Raw genomic sequence first — 13,738 nt, forward strand, 5'->3', positions numbered from 1 at the left:
TTTATGTACTATGGAAGGTTGTGAATGTGTTTTGTAAATTGTGTATTTTGCTTGTGAATCTGTATATGTGAATTGTGATATTGTGAATTGTGTATTTTGCTATCAATTGAAAGGTGCAGAAAATTCTTTTTGGAGGGGTATCATGAATTTTCGTCGGCCTGATTGCAGGCCGACGAAAATACTGCCAGCTATTTTCGTCGGCCACCACCGAGGCCGACGAAAATACTCCTCAGCTATGTTCGTCGGCCACCACTGGGGCCAACGAAAATCACGTTACTATTTTCGTCGGCCACCGAGGTCGACGTAAATAGTCAGCCGACCAACTATTTTCGTCGGCCTTGGGGAAGCCGACGAAAATAAGACATTTTCGTCGGTACCAATGGAAATAGTTGCCTATTTTCGTCGAACTTATTTTCGGCGGCTATTTTCGTCGGTCTGTCGACGAAAATAGTTAATTTTCGTCGGTTTACGCTTATTTTCGTGGGTTTTTGGCCCACGAAAATTTAGGTGTTTCCTGTAGTGATATGGCTGGAAAGATAAATAGATTATCTAACCAACCAAACTGGTTCCACCTTAAAATTCATCCAGAGTCAACGGGAATCGTCGAAACAATTCAGCATTCAGATTCTGTTTTGGTGCTGCGACACCATCTGTTGGGTCATTGGGTCGTGTATCGCGTCGGAGCCCATTAGGGGCAAGTCTAGGGGTCACGCATGCCCTAATACTCTATTTATTCAGCAGCCGCCGCCACATTAGGTTCGGGTTTTGCTTAGATCAATTCTGTCATCGAACAGTGTCGCCGTCATCGGTTTGTGAGACCCCATCCCGTGATCAATAGAATTTTGGTTGCGTTTGTTGGGGGCCTTCGGCTTACGAAGGTCCTCAAAAACATAATTTGACAATGTTTTCCAAGTGAAACATGTGAACAGGCATCTTCAGAATCGGGTCATTAGTATACAAGAGCATGGTCAGGACGAAGCCTGAGCGAGACGTAAGGCGATTATGATGAAGGATAAGGTGATCACGAAGCTGTGCGTAGAAAAGCTTCGGCATAACAGCAGTGAAGGGGAACCGACTTAAAGATGAAAAGGCAAATTAGACCTCGAAGAATCACTATAGAGTTGTTGATAAATGTAAAGGGCATGAATGTAATTCTACATGGGCTGCGTCCCGTGCCTATAAATAGATGAACAGTACTCCCGTACTGGACACGCTGACTTGGCATTCGCTCTAGCGTCACGCTTGTACTCTTACTTTCCTTCAAGCCGAAGGTACATTTGTAATTTGTTATTGCTTACACAAGTAGTATAAATAAAAATAAATCGATAATAATGTTTAAAGTGATCATGCTACTTTCCATATTTTGTATATGAATCTTTCTTCATCTTTTATTATGATTATGAAGGTATGCCCTTCATAACCTTCGTCCGAAATTCATTATATCCGAAGGGAGATAATGCTTCGAAGGACGAAGGATTTTAACATTTAACACTTTTTATGTTGCCTTGTTCTTGATTCGAAGCATTTGAGAACAAGTCTCCAACATTGGCGCCCACCTTCGGTGAACACACTTCCATTTTTTAAGTTTTGAACACCTTCGGCAAGCATCACCTTCGTCATGCCACCGAAGAAAGCTTCAGCAACAGGGGCTGCCACTCTGCAGCCGCTGGACCCCAATCAGGATGTCCTTTCTCTTAGGGAGGCCCGAAGCCAGAAGAGGAAGGCCACTAGTCCAACGCCTCCGGAGGATGACTTGGATCAAGAAATCCAAAACTTGGAGATGCTCCATCAACAGGTCCAACGGAAGAAGGAAAAGATGGCTCGTCTAGCTGACCTGCAAAGGCAGATAGACGAAGCCCCTGAAGAAGTTCGTCATCTTGCTCAAGATGACTAGAACCGAAGGCCTCCGCACAGAGAGTTCCATCAGGAAGGCTTCTACAACGAGGATGACTGGTATGAAGATTTCCATCATGGAAATTTTGCTTTTGATGATACTTCTCCTCTGTCAACAGAACTGCGAGCTACACCTTGGCCCCAGTCTTACAAGCCACCACAACTCCCCATGTACGACGGTCATTCAGACCCGAAGCAATTCTTGACGAGTTATGAAGCAACTATATCTTCGTATGGTGGCAATACTGCAGTCATGGCAAAGTCTTTCGTCATGGATGTCAAGAGTGTTGCACAAACCTGGTACTCCTCTCTTCGGCCAGGAACAATCACCTCATGGCAAAAGCTGAAGGACATGTTGATAACCAGCTTCCAAGGGTTTCAAACGAAGCCGGTCACTGCTCAAGCTTTATTCCAGTGCACCCAGGACCACGAAGAATACCTTCAGGCGTATGTACGAAGGTTCCTGCGTTTGAGGGCACAGGCACCAACAGTGCCCAATGAAATTGTCATTGAGGCCATGATTAAGGGGCTTCGGCCGGGACCTTCAGCTCAATACTTTGCCAGGAAGCCTCCTCAAACTTTGGAGAAGCTGCTCCAGAAGATGGACGAGTATATTCGAGCTGACAATGACTTTCGCCAAAGAAGGGAGGAAGCATTCAGGTTCTCTGAAATGACCAGGGGCTTCGGAGGAAGATTCCATCCGAGGCACGTCAGGTCAATTCACAACTCTACTCAAAGTGATGATAGAGGGAGTCAACAGCAAAGGCCACAGTACTCCTTGCAATCTTCGGGGCAGCAGCAAAGCTCTTTCCGGCCGCCAGCGCCAAGGGGCAGAGGCGCCAGGGGCTTCGGGGGAAGATTTGGGGATCAGCCAAGAAAAATTTACTGCCTATTCTGTGGTGAGGACAAGGGCCATACCACCAGGATGTGCCATGTTACCATCCAGAAGCAAAAGGAGATAGCAGAAGCTGCAGCGCAACAGAGTCAGCCGAAGCAAGTCATGCATACTGCTTCGTACCATTCGCCTTACATTCCAGAATATGTAGGCAATCACCCTGCAGCTTCTGTTGCTTCGGTAAGCCAACCCCAAGCATCTTGGCAACAGCCTCCACCGCCACCACCAACGCAACGAGGTCAGCAGCCAGAAGGGAGTCAGCACACTCACCTCCAACGGGACTTCAGAGAGGAGTCCGAAGCTCGCACAGTCAATAGCACTGTGCTAGAGTCGAAGCATATTTACTGACAAATATCCTACCCCGACAGCAGCTTTTCGCATTCAGTATTACTTTCTTTTTAATAAGGATCAATTATGGGAAGTTTAAGTGCTTTTTATCGTTTTCAATCTCTTGTAGCAGTTTCACTTTTTACCATAATGAAAATATATCTTCTCCATAGGCTTAAGTTGCCAAAGCATAAGAATTTATGGTGGCAAGGAGGACCTTCGAATTATCAAAAATCCTACCTTGATAGAAGTCTTTTTCATTCAGTTTTATTTTCTGAATAATAAAGGACATTGTTTAGATCTCATGTAATAGTTTCGTTGTTTGCCACAAGGAAAATATATTTTCTCCACAGATTTAAGTTGTTGAAGCTTAAAGATTTGCGATAACAAAGAGGACCTTCGAATTATCAAAAATTCTTCGAAGCCCGCATAGTCGTTCTAAGGAACGCAGAGTAAGTTTGCCGAAGTCACAAAAAGCCGCTCCAAAGGGAGCGCAGTGTAAGTTTTCTGCTCCAAAGTCGTTCCAAAGGGAATGCAGAGCTTACAGCGAAAAGTCAACGCTGATACCGCCAAAGTAAAAGGCGAAGCGCGAAAAGTCAACGCGAATACCGCTGAAAGTAAAAGGCGAAGAAGCTCCTAAGGGAGGCTTACAGCGAAAAATAAACGCTGATTCCGCTGAAGTAAAAGGCGAAGAAGCTCCTAAGGGAGGCTTATAGTAAAAAGACAACAAGATTATGTGTTTTATCGCAGGAATATGTGTGTATCTTCGGAATAAACATCATCTTACATAGCATAACATCATCGCATCATTTCGCATAGCATAAGCATCATACATCATGTTGCATACGGCACAAGAAAGATGTTTTGAAAAAGGGGAAAATCATGCTAAGTCGCAAGGAGATACACTATTGATCTTCGGAAGTGTAGCTTCGGAGAATATCTTCACGAAGCTTGGATATTATTCATCCGAACACTACGGACATTGTTGTGACAAATGAAAAATCTTCTTCACGAAGCATGAAAAGAAGGGAAGGTGTTTTTTCATCAAAGACTCAAAAACGGTACGTATGTAAAATTTCATGCATCGTAAAGAATTAAACAATAAAAGCAGGTATATTACATTCAGGGCTACAAGATGTCACACATATTACATTTCAGAAGTTTTTTACAATAGTATTTAATCTTCTCTCAGAACAACTTCTGCAGCCTCATTCAGGAGCTGATTGACAACTTCGTCCATAATAGCTTCAGCCATCTTTTTAATTTCGTCATCTCCTTTCGGGTGAGAGCCCGGGGATGCTTTAGCAGGACCTGAAGGAGGACAGTATACGGCTACATTGCTATTACAAATTGCGAACGAAGTTTAGAACCAAAAATTACAACACAATAAAAACCATTAGTTAATACCTAGTTGCCCTTCGGGCTCTACGCTCTTCTCAGCAGCCTCAGCTACTTCTCTAGCGTCGTGAATGCCCTTCTCGCTTTTATGGATAATTTCTCGAGCCATTTCTCGACCACCATTATCCCAAACATCGGTGAAAAATTTTCCACCAACCATGCTAGCTTCGGCTGAAGGATCTCTCGCATCTTCAAAGGACATGCCAGCTTCGGATTGCGCTAAAATCTTTACATGATTGCAGCCCTTTTTCTCCAAAATGGTGGCAATCCCCCTGGCACCCGAGAAAGCACATATGTCTCCATGGCTATTTAAAATTTCCTCGAAGGCCTCAGCTTCGTGATTAATCCATTCGATGGGACCTTCGGGGTTGCCTCTTGTAAAGTTTTCTTCGCTCGAGAATGCGCCGACGCTGGCGAAGCTAGTTTTCAACTTCTTAACACACTCCATAGATTTGTTATAGCATCTTTTCTTGGACGAGCGAAGCTCTTCAACAGTTCCCTCTAAATGATTTGCCCATTGGTCGCTGAGTTCTCGCTTCGTTTCTTCAAGTATGCGTTCCTCTTTGGCTCTAGCCAATTGTTTCCGAAGATCCTCAATTTCACGCTTCTGAGCCTCAGCTTGACCTTTAAACGTAGCTTCGTCTTCTTTTATTCTATTTATCAATGAATGTAATATTCTATCTTTTTCGAGACCTTCGTTCCGTAGTTCAATTACTTCGGAACGAAGGTTGCTCAGGGCTATAGCGCACCCTTCGTCTTCGGCATCTTTTTGGGCCCTGAGAGCATTACTAAGTATAAGGCCCTGCAAGGAGAAATGTGTGTGCGTTAATAGGTTTAAACAAACAAAAAATTTTTGGTCTCAAGAAAAAGTGCAAAGATCTTATTTTTTATACCTTTAAGCTATTGTATGACAGGCTGTCGGCCAGATCGTTTTTCGACAGCACCGAAAGCCCGTCTTCTAGTGTCGGGAATCCGAAGCTCTTGCTCATCTCCCGACAGACAGAAATCTCCTTGCTGTCAGGGAGACAATACAAAAAGTCTTCTTCTCCACTGCCATTGAATATTAACGCCCCCTTTGGATACTTCAGTTTTTGGGCGTAAAGCTGGGCCTCTTGCTTTTCTTTTTCTGATAATTTTTTCCCCGAAGCATGTCGAACAATATAATCAAGGACTTTGGGGGATGCTTCGGGGGCAATAGCACTGGCTTCTTCAACAAGAATTTGCTCTGTTATTTTTTCTCCCTCGGTTTCCAAGAATTTTACCTTCGTGGGCTCTGAGGGCCCAGCTTCAGCTTCAGTTTCTTGCTCTGGAGCCTTTGAATCAGAAATTTCAGTTTTCGCTTCGGAAATGGCAACAGTCTTCTTCGGAGGTGTGCTTGAGGATTTAATTGTTTCCAGAACATCTAGCACATTGACCATTCTCTTTCTTTTCGGAGTCACCGCTGGCACCTTTTGATTTTTTATTGTCTCAACATTTGCTGAAGGACTTAAAACTTCTGATATTTTTGATCCCTCAGTTGGTCTTTTTATTTCTTCCATATCTTTTGTCGATGGTGCTTCGGCCATCTCTTTGGTTTCTGGTAGCAAAATCTTTGGTTTTTCCAATTCTGTCCTTGTTGGCGCTTCGGCCAATTCTGCGACTTCTGGCAGCAAGGTTGGCTTGGTTGGTTTTTCAGCTTCGGTGGTCGAAGGAGTCTCTCCGGTGAACTCAGGCACCGAGGCTGGTTCAATATAGCGTGGCCGATGTGTGAGGACCTTTATCCTTTTTCTTTTCGGTTCTGGCTCGCTAGGAGCAGTTGCAGCTTCTTCTTTCGCAGAGGTTGTGTTTTTTCTTTTCTGCCCTCGAATGGGATAACGGTAGTCAGGGTAGACAAACCCAATTGCGTCAAACACCCGGTTTAGCCTTTTCTTTTTTCGGCCTCCGAAGGCTGCTGACAATGCAGTATCTTCAGCCTTCGAGTAAACCCCAAGCAGCTCATCACTTAAATTTTCAATGCTTTTTAGCCAGTCATCATCTGGTTCAACGAATTTATCTCCAAATTTGAAAGTATACTTCAGCCTGATAAGGCCACCTTCGTCAGCCTCCTTTATGGCCTCTTGTGGCATGTCCCATTTCTCCGCGAGCGGCCATACTCTGAAGGCAATATGTTCTTGTACCAAATCTCTCGTTCCAATAAAAGAGCAGATAACACCGAAGGCTCTCTAGCATTCCTCGGCAGCTTCGTTCATTTCAATCTTCGGCCTCCACAGGCCGAAGCTTTGCCAAATAGGACGCATAATTATACCTTTGATATCTTCTCGTACTATCAGGTCATTCTTCACATAAAACCATTCTGTCATCCAGTCGCCGGGCCATCTCTTCCGAAAGGTTGGCACGGGACAGCTTGACCCAGACCGAGAGACGAAACTGTAGCAGCCAAAATTATTGTGATATTGTTCCTTCCCCCAAGGCTTTGTTTCGTATAATAACTCGTGTATGTTACAGAAACTTTTTGCATCAGGCTCCAGACCTTGGCTTCTCACGGCCCACACGAAGATATTTAGCCTTATGATTGCTTCGGGGGTAAGTTGGTGAAGATATACTTCGAACATTTTCAGCACCTCTACGACAAAGCTGCTCAGCGGAAATCGTAGCCCAGCTTTCAAAAAGCTTCGGAACACTACGACTTCGTTTTCTTCAGGAGTCGGGCAAGTTTTCTCTCCTTCGTCGATCCGCATAATGGATAAATCCCGGAAGTATCTTCCCCTCATGTTGACAAGATGATTTTCTTTGATACCTGATTTCCCAAAAACTGAATGGCTTGGTCGCCAGGGGCGATCTTCGGAGTCTTCACCACCACTATCCACATCATAACTGTCGCTGTCATCAGTATCTTCAGACAAACCTTCTAAAAACTCTTTCGTAATTTTTTCTGTGTTGGTCTTCGACATTGCTATCAGGAATCCCAGGTTCTTCTCTTCATCGAGACTCAGCTTCATCTCGGCAGCAGCCTTCTTATCTTCAGACATCTTCGGAAGCACTAAAAAACTGTTTTCAATGCCGAAGCTTCAAAACTTAAAAGCTAAGCAAATCTTGGTGCGCAAAAGCTAAAAATTGAGTGAGCAGGAGCAGATGGCAAGGGAGCGTGCCAAATGAGCTTGCGGTATGATCTTATTTATACGCCCAGTACGTTGAAAATTGAAAGACCCCGTCTGTCAGTGAATGTTGCTATTTTAGCAAAGGGAAGGTGTTTTTTCGGACCTTCGGCTTAAAGCCTTCGTCCATGTCGCAATCTAAATTTATTATTTTAAAAATAAATTAATATTGCGAGGGGCTACTGTTGGGGGCCTTCGGCTTACGAAGGTCCTCAAAAACAGGATTTAACAGTATTTCTGGAGCATAATGTGTGAACAGGTACCTTCGGACCCGAGTCGGAATTACAGTAGGAGAAGCCTAATACGAAGGTTGATACAGCGCCGAAGATATGAGCGGGAAAGCTTCGGCGTGCTAGCAGAAAATGAAACCGACTTAAAGATGAAAAGGCTATTTAGACCTCGGTGGAATACTATAGAATTATTACCAAATGTAAAGGGCATGAATGTAATTTTGCATGGGCTGTGTCCCGTGTCTATAAATAGGTGAACAGTACCCCCGTACTGTTGACGCGGATTTGGCATTCTGCTTTTGTGACACTCCTGTACTTTTATCTCCTTTCAAGCTAAGAGGTACACTTGTAATTTGATTTTATTACTGTTCCTTCGCAATAATAATAAGTTAATTATAATATATAATTATTCATGTTACCCTTCATATTTTTTGTGTTTTCATTCTTCATCATTGTATGCTGTGTTTATGAAGGTATGTCTTTCATAACCTTCGTCTGAATATCATTATATCCTAAGAGAAATAATGCTCCGAAGGACGAAGGATTCTATCGATTAACATTTTTCTGTGTTGCCTTGTTCTTGACTCATAGCATTTAAGAACAAGTCCCCAACAAGTGGGTATTACCTTTATCATAATTCTATTTTCCTCTATATTTCAATTGTTATTTACACCGTTAGTCACCATTATTGTAGGGCTTTTGGTGCTTATGTCGACAAAAAAGGTCGCCATAACAAGAATTTTGGTCGCACAGTTATATGGAAACATTTTCAAGTAATCATGTCCTTAACCTGAAATTATTAACAAGACATATAATTAGACATTCCCGCTGGATATTTTCCTTATGAATGACATCTTTTAGGCACACATACAACCACCTAGCAGTATGCTTTGAAGACAATATGTGATGTACCACATGTTATCCTTTGCGGATAATCTTAGTTTGGACCGTGATCGATATCCTCAGGTTGTTTTTACAGTCTGCATTCTATTTTACTCAAACCTATGCAATATGACGTTATAAATATTTACATGGTTTATGTTTTTCAAGGGTCGTGCTAGTTTTGCAACCTGTCCATTATTGCCTGATGAGATAGCAAATGTCCGAGAACGGTTGCTCGACTTCTTCATGAATGAGGTGATAGACAATGGTGGATCATGCAGGGTTGAGGGTGCTTCATATAACTAAATCTAGCATGGCTTCCTAGGTAAGATGTTACATTCATATAACCTTTTACATCATATGCCACATTGTGAGGTGTTCATATGTGTCTAACTAATAATTATTGTGTTCTCCTATTTGTTGTACAGGAAAATATGGAATGACCGCACCAGTGTGGAGACTTGATTTCATATATATTTAGTTAGGCACAACGATAGCGCAAATAATTGATTACCAAGTTTGTCAATTAGTATTTTAGTTTGGATATAGAGTACGCTTATGCATGAGCTATTTGACAATGTTTATTTATGAGATATATAATGGTAATTATGAATGATATCATCCTACTTTCATATATTTGATGGACATCACATATGCATCTAGATTTTTCTCCAAGTTTCAGCATGTAGTACATAGGGCTAGGTGTCGATCCGGATTGTGGCGCCCGACGAGGTGGGGGCGTGGAGAGTGGCAGGGAATCCTCATCGTTGTACTGAAGCTTACATCAAAGGTACGCGTTATTTAGTCTAAACTTCATTGACTTGAGAACACACTGCCATTTGGTCCTGTTTCTCTACTTATAGTTGTCATTTATGAAGTAACAATATATGTTCTCCTATTTTGTACTATGAGAAAAGGAAGTTCACTTTATAACTCTCTAATTTTATTTCTTCCCGCTAATCTAAAAAAATTGTTTAATTGTCTGTTCAAGTAAAGTGAAATTTTCTGTCCAACTTCTGCATTGTAGCCAAATGAAAGCCTGTTATTAGTGTTGATAATGTTATTCAGACATATATGATTAATCATCATTCATCAATATGTGAACTCCATTGAGCAAGTATATTGTAAAGTCAGAACTAAAAAGAGGAACATTTGGTTCCACCATTTCACCTTATTATGTACTAAGGGGAAGTATTTAGAGATAGAATTGATGGCAATTACTTCAGTCTTTAAAACTATTATTAGTGTTGATAATGTTGATTCCATTCAGCTCTGTTTTTTTAAGTGGTGCTTCCCGGAATAGTGAGCAATGTTTATATTTGTAGCTTTAGTTAGTTCCATTGGTGTAGTCGACAGTAAGGATATAGTTTCATTTCATTTTTATTTTTCCTTTTTGAAATATATTGGCTAGCCAGTTTGTATGTTTCAGGAGATTGACAATAGTGAGATTCCGTTAATAAAAAAGAAGTGAGATTCCAGATTCATGACTTGCTTCTGTGTGGGCTTCAACCAGGAAAAAAAACACTGCTGCACTGCTTTCGCCCCCACAGTGAGCTGCATCTGCAGATCCTGACAAGACGGTGTGCCGACCGAGCCTTTAGCAAGCGAGTCAGTCCTTGCTGCAACAGGGTCGCCTTCCTGACTCATGTGGTCGGCAACCAAGACTTTTCTACTAGCATCAGCTCCACTGTGTGACCTAGAGCAAATGTGTTTGAGTCACATCTAGTTGTGCTCCACTAGTCCACTTCCATTTTTTATGAGAATTAGTTCTGCATTGCAGCCTAATCTCAGCTCCTCAAGCCGTCCAATCTCCTGTGTTGTTGACACCACTTAAATTGTGCCATCCAAATGCTAAGTAGTAATATGATTGTTTTCAACATCAGCTGTGGTTAGTTATTGTTCCCATAATTTCAATCAGAGACTGATCAATGGTCCCAATTTTGCTTTTATTTCTTAGGGCTAAAATGAGGCTTTTCTTTGTCGCTTATTGATATTGTTCACACTGAACTGTTGCTCTAACCTATGTTTGTTGTTAATTAGGTACTGGAGCAGCTGAGAGGCCAGTCACCGGTATTCTCCAAGGGTAATTTTCTTATACCTGACGTTATCAATGTGTAGTGTGGTCCTGGATTTATGATGGTCGTAGCAACCATGTTGTGACATTGCAGCAAGGTACACTGTTAGGTCGTTTGGGATCCGGCGCAATGAGAAGATCGCATGTTATGTGACGGTGCAGGGTGAGAAGGCAATGCAGCTGCTGGAGAGTGGCTTGAAGGTGAAGGAGAACGAGCTGCTGAGGAGGAACTTCAGTGACACTGGTTGCTTTGGATATGGTATCCAAGAGCACATTGATCTTGGCATCAAGTAAGATGATCTCATGTCTTATCATAAATAATTTGAATGAGGCTTGTTTGTTTTTGTGAACGGGTGTTTTATGATGGGCATTGTTGCTTGCCTGTAAGCAGGGGAAAGATATGTAACTTTGTATTCATGTAGCCTGTACCCACTATGGTCATTACGTATTGGGATAGCTTAAGGCTAAGTTCTTAACACAGTTTATAACCATGCATGTGATCGATCTATCAGAGATTGAATAGCTCGAATATGGTATTGCTGACATGTTGCACCCCCAAAGTCATCGAACTTCTTTGTTGAATTTGGGATGGACAGTGGATATCACAAAAAATATACATCCAGTTCATCCAAAGTGCAGGTAACTGTTTTATTCAGACATATATGATTAATCATCATTCATCAATATGTGAACTCCATTGAGCAAGTATATTGTAAAGCCAGAACTAAAAAGAGGAACATTTGGTTCCACCATTTCACCTTATTATGTACTAAGGGGAAGTATTTAGAGATTGAATTGATGGCAATTACTTCAGTCTTTAAACCTGTTATTAGTGTTGATAATGTTGATTCCATTCAGCTCTGTTTTTTTCTGCCCACCGAATCATTCGTTCCTCGCACTTGTGCGATTCTGACGATGTGTCATGGTGGTGCCTGCGATTTCAGGCGTCGGAGAAGAAGCAGTCGAACCCGATGCAGGAAATGAAGGTCCAGAAGCTCGTGCTCAACATCTCCGTCGGCGAGAGCGGTGATCGCCTCACCCGCGCCGCCAAGGTATATATGCCCATTCCCCAGAATACTTCTCTGTAGGTTCTACCTGTTGTTTCTTTCAATTCATTCCGCGCTCGTGTGACCTAGAGCAAATGTGTTTGAGTCGCATCTAGTTGTGCTCCACTAGTGCACTTCCATTTTTGATGAGAATTAGTTCTGCACTGCAGCCTAATCTCAGCTCCTCAAGCCGTCCAATCTCCTGTGTTGTTGACACCACTTAAATTGTGCCATCCAAATGCTAAGTAGTAATATGATTGTTTTCAACATCAGCTGTGGTTAGTTATTGTTCCCATAATTTCAATTAGAGACTGATCAATGGTCCCAATTTTGCTTTTATTTCTTAGCTGTGTGAATAGCTCGAATATGGTATTGCTTTGGATTTGGCAGTAGCCAGCAAGGTTGTTCAGGCTTGAGTAGGTCGATGAAGTGGTTTTGCAGAAGTTTTAAGTCCCCATTTTCTGACCAAAACGGAACTGATGGTGGGGCCAGTCCGATCCCCTTATCAAAGCCAGTAGTCACATAGCAGCAGTAGACCATTCAAGTGCTCAGGTGTCTTTCTCTTTGTGGCTTACAGGCTATCATCAGCACAGCACCTTACTCATCTCCTATCTTCTGTTTTAAACTATATTATGTAAACAGTGCAAGCGATGAGTGAAGGGTGACTAATAGGCTTCTTTAATCAGCACTGCAGTATCTTTTGTTGAATTAACCTATACTCACTTCATTTTATTTATATAATACAGTCCATTTAGCAAATTTTGTTTGATGTGCAGTGACACGACCTTGACAGTCAAGATGCTCTTTCAGGTTATTTTCTCCTGAAACCACTTCTTTTGCCATCTCCTAATGTTATGGTCCCAGTTACATCTCCATTCATTGCAGGAGATGGTCCCAGTTACTTTACATGGTTCTATTGGACACAATGAAGCCATCCAGATATGCTATTAAAAATCTTGCTAGTCATTATGGCTTTAAATTGTACCATGTCTGTTCTATTTTCAGCTAGGCAAAGCATGTTCTATTTACAGCAGGCCAGCAGACACCAGGCAGTAAGGTGATGTATGAGTCAATTATCAGGTGACAAAATGGTTATGTTTAATCATGCATGTTTTCTTCCTGGCTCTCTATGTTTCTTTGAGGCATTCAACTACTTGTAGTATCAGTGCATCACTGATATGTATATATGTGTTGATGTTAGTCATCCAAGATCAAATACATCCTGCTAGGTCATTACTTGCTAATGTGCATCTGATTTTGCTGTTGCTAGGATGGAAATGTTTTTTGGCAGCTTTCTCAGTGAATCAGTATCACCGTAGAACCTTTTTGGACACCCAGATGTCGAGAGATGCCCATTCCTGAGGAATATCAATGGAGCTACAACCTTTTCCCTCTCTTCTGCTTTGCCAGTAGCTGCTCAAGGAGGCAAGGGTCCAATTTTTGAGGAAGGGTCAGGCTTTGAGTCAGCATTCAAGCTTCTCCATGGCTGAGATGGAATAGTTCCCCTTTCAGAAAGATCATATGTATCTGATGAAAACCACAATGAGAGCATTGACGTCAAGTTATATACTTAGTTAGGCTCAATTTAGAGTACACTTATGTAGAGTACACTTATTTATATTGAACCGTCGGAGTTGATACATATGTATCAAGTTATATACTTAGTTAGGCTCAATGTTAGCACAAACAGTTGATGAGCAACTTTAAATTTAGAGTACACTTATGTATGAGTTATTTGACAATGCTTATTTATGATATATTGAATGTTATTTATCTATATTATATTAATTATAGTGTTATTAAATATATGTGTATGTATTTTTCTCTTTTAAATTATTATAATGTGGTAATTTAAGAAT

At 41.8% G+C, this 13,738-nt stretch overlaps 1 long non-coding RNA gene across 1 annotated transcript; it reads left to right on the plus strand.

Moving 5' to 3' along the window:
- The first annotated feature begins 12,854 nt into the window (after positions 1 to 12,854).
- Positions 12,855 to 13,472, plus strand: LOC103635203 (uncharacterized). The gene is made up of 2 exons (XR_557220.3): positions 12,855 to 12,959; positions 13,150 to 13,472. It is a non-coding gene; the product is annotated as an uncharacterized lncRNA (long non-coding RNA).
- The last annotated feature ends 266 nt before the right edge of the window (positions 13,473 to 13,738 follow it).

Source organism: Zea mays, chromosome 8 (genome assembly GCF_902167145.1).
Source record: "Zea mays cultivar B73 chromosome 8, Zm-B73-REFERENCE-NAM-5.0, whole genome shotgun sequence".
Taxonomy (NCBI): domain Eukaryota; kingdom Viridiplantae; phylum Streptophyta; class Magnoliopsida; order Poales; family Poaceae; genus Zea; species Zea mays.